Genomic DNA, 2,782 nt, shown 5'->3' with positions numbered 1-2,782 from the left:
ACAGCTATCACTGTTTTTCCTCAGGGAGATAAACTCCACCAGGGAGAGATCTAAAGCACCAAGCATCACTGAACAAAAATATTGGCTCTGAATCAGGACTCAGCTTAATGTAATATGCTGGAGCATGTAATATAATCCTCTCTCTTCATCCAGGCTTCAGACAATTAGCCAGCCATGCCCGGCAGAGGCTGTTATATATGTGATCTCTAGATACAGAGTAGGGGTTGCTGCTCATTATGTAGACACTCGCTAGTCATTGGTTGAAATCCTGAGCATCACCTCTTCAACACAGTGGGTTTATAAAGACAACAGCAATACCTAATGTCTTCAGTTTACATTCTGGTTCAATCCTCTCCTATGTATGCTGGGTGGTTCCTTCTTTCCTATCCCATTTGCTGCAGAATTCGTCTTCCCCTGCCCCTTCTGATGGAGGTTTTTTCCAAAGGAATTGGAAGACTGAAAGCATAATGCTTTCTGAATAACTTTTCCTGTGTTTGTTTTCCACTTGCCTCGATAAATTTAATGGCAAGAAAGGGCTTTTTATTTTTCTCTGAGCTAGAGAGGGTCTCATCACTCAACAAATCCCGTGAGCATCTACATTCTCAGCACTGTGTCCTCCTTCTGACCTTCAACTTTCTCACTGCCTGGAAAGAAAGCTTTTCATGAGGATTGACAGAGCCCTACAAGCTGAGTTGGACAATGAGACAAGCAATGAACAGAGCAGATTATTGTCAGAGGAAATGGCAACTTCCTCATCAAAAATCATTTAATATGAAACCTTGGAGTCTACTGGAAGCTAACAGACCTGCTCCTTACCTCCAGCATATACATAATTTCTTAAGAATATACAGTTTCTTAGGAGCACAGAACAAGGGCGGCACTTGTAGAACTCAAAGGTTTTATTTCTCTTTGCATTAGACATAGCCTCCCCCACCCAATATCTGGCATGGTAGTGTCCTCAGTTGCTTTCAATCCAGGAAAAGCGCATTAGCTGGAGCAAATCACTGCACCCCTTCTGCTATTTCTGATTAGAATTCCACTTTAAAGACACTTAAAAGAGACCAAAAAAAAAAAAAAAAAAGAAACAAACAAAAGAAAAGGAAGGTGGGGACCAAAGGCAAAGAGGAGAAAACCATCCTGTCCTGAGCACCCAATGGCTGGCAAGCTTCTCCAGTGATTGAGTGTAGGGTACTATCTGATGACAACTCATTCAGTGACCAAGGAAAGAGGCTTAACCAGCTGAGCTGATCGCAAAGCCCTCATCTTTAAAACAGGACCAAAAACTGCACTTCCTTGTATGGAATTGTTGGGACATATAAGCAAGACAAGGAATGTCAAGTGATTGACCCAATGCTGACTCAAGTTTCATATTCAGTATATGTCAGTGAATGGCATTGTGTCCTTTAATCTTCTTAACAATCCTGGGAAGAGAGCATTATTATCATTTCACAGATGGGCAAAACAAAGCACAGACTGAAAGGAAGCTTGTACAAGACCATATAAGCTTTGCTATTTCTGGCACACTATAATCTCAGACTCCTATGAATTTTTTGGATAAGTGAGCAAAAAAGTGATTCAGTTACATCTAAATCTACTCTTGGCCATGGGACCTAACTCTACCCTTGGCAGGAGGGGACAGCTCAGCCCAGGCATCAAAGAGAAATAGGAGAAGACTAAGTCTTTCCCCAAACCACCAACAGTGGGCTTTCCCACCCAAGGTTTTGGTGGAGCAAAATCCCTCCAGTGTCTGTTAGATTCCAACTCCCTTCCCATAAAGGAAGCCAGCAGCCTGTAATTGTGTCTTCTTTAAGTTTTCATCTCATGTGAACAGAGTCAAGGCTTGGACCAACATACTTCAAATACCACTCAAGTCATTGTTCCAGATATTATGGTTCAGTTATTTCAGTTGAGGAAGGCTAGGCTGCAAAATATAAGTTCATTGTAAACAAAGAAAATCCATCAAAAATAGAATATCTCAAGAGAAATCCTTTCCAGGTTTTCATTACAGATTGCAAATGATAAAAATCTTTAAGTTTGCTGATGGCTTGGTATCCCCACACACATTTACGGTGAGGTAACTGCTTTGTTCAGGTGAAGGTTTACATCACCTCTAAAGCAAGTCCATCAAAACATCGTTTGTTAGATATCTGTGTGGATCTCTGCAGCCCTTCAGTATCACCCAGCTTAGTGTCCAGACCTGATATAGTACCACAGAGAAGAAATGTTATTCAAATGTCACTCTTGGATGTTTGAGCGCTTGACTGTTGAATGGACATTTACCAGGAAACTGCTTCCATTTTTAAAGTCATGAGTTAAAAGGCCTGGGACTTGGCTTCTTTCTATTCTTACATACTCTCTATGGGGCTTGAAATCATAGCCAAACCTCTCTGTGCCTCTCTTTCAGTTCAGTTCAGTCACTCAGTCGTGTCTGACTCTTTGCGAACCCATTAATTGCAGCACACCAGGCCTCCCAGTCCATCACCAACTCCTGGAGTCTACCCAAACCCATGTCCATCGAGTCGGTGATGCCATCCACCCATCTCATCCTCTGTCGTCCCCTTCTGCTCCTGCCCCCAATCCCTCCCAGCATCAGAGTATTTTCCAGTGAGTCAGCTCTTCGCATCAGGTGGCCAAAATATTGGAGTTTCAGCTTTAACATCAGTCGCTCCAATGAACACCCAGGCCTGATCTCCTTTAGGATGGACTGGTTGGATCTCCTTGCAGTCCAAGGGACTCTCAAGAGTCTTTTCAAAAACCACAGTTCAAAAGCATCAATTCTTCA

The sequence above is a fragment of the Bos indicus x Bos taurus genome, chromosome 2 (assembly GCF_003369695.1).
Source record: "Bos indicus x Bos taurus breed Angus x Brahman F1 hybrid chromosome 2, Bos_hybrid_MaternalHap_v2.0, whole genome shotgun sequence".
NCBI lineage: Eukaryota > Metazoa > Chordata > Mammalia > Artiodactyla > Bovidae > Bos > Bos indicus x Bos taurus.
Note: the sequence above shows the minus strand (reverse complement) of the source record.